We start from the raw sequence: 487 nt of genomic DNA, 5'->3' as shown, positions 1-487 counted from the left end.
GTCATGATAGGTTATGGTACAAACCTCAGTGGACTGGAGGAAGTGCAGCCATGTGGGAAGAATGGAACTGGTGTGGTAGCTTATGTCTGTAGCAAAGGTTTTGGTCCAAGGCTGGCCTGAGCTGCACCATGAGACTTTGTTCCAAAAGTGGGATGGGGATATGGAAAAAGCTAGCTGAGGAGCAGCATGCATCTGAGTTCTGACTACACAAACAATGTGACCATCAGCCTCAAGTTCTTGCCCTTATGCTTCTTCTGCCATGATGGACTGTAGATACTCTCAAAAATGGGTCACACTAAACCCTTCCATCTTCAAGGTGCCTTGAGTCAGGTATTTGATCAGGGATAAAAGTGACTGATACATCAAAGTCTCAAAAGAACAGGGGAGGATGCAATGCTTCACACAACTGGAGGGAGGGAAGGACAGCAATGCTTCACACAGCTGGAGGGAGGGAGGATGCAATGCTTCACACAGCTGGAGGGAGGGA

The sequence above is a fragment of the Microtus ochrogaster genome, unplaced genomic scaffold (genome assembly GCF_000317375.1).
Source record: "Microtus ochrogaster isolate Prairie Vole_2 unplaced genomic scaffold, MicOch1.0 UNK121, whole genome shotgun sequence".
NCBI lineage: Eukaryota > Metazoa > Chordata > Mammalia > Rodentia > Cricetidae > Microtus > Microtus ochrogaster.
The sequence above is the reverse complement of the archived record's forward strand: the minus strand, read 5'-3'. Positions refer to the sequence as shown.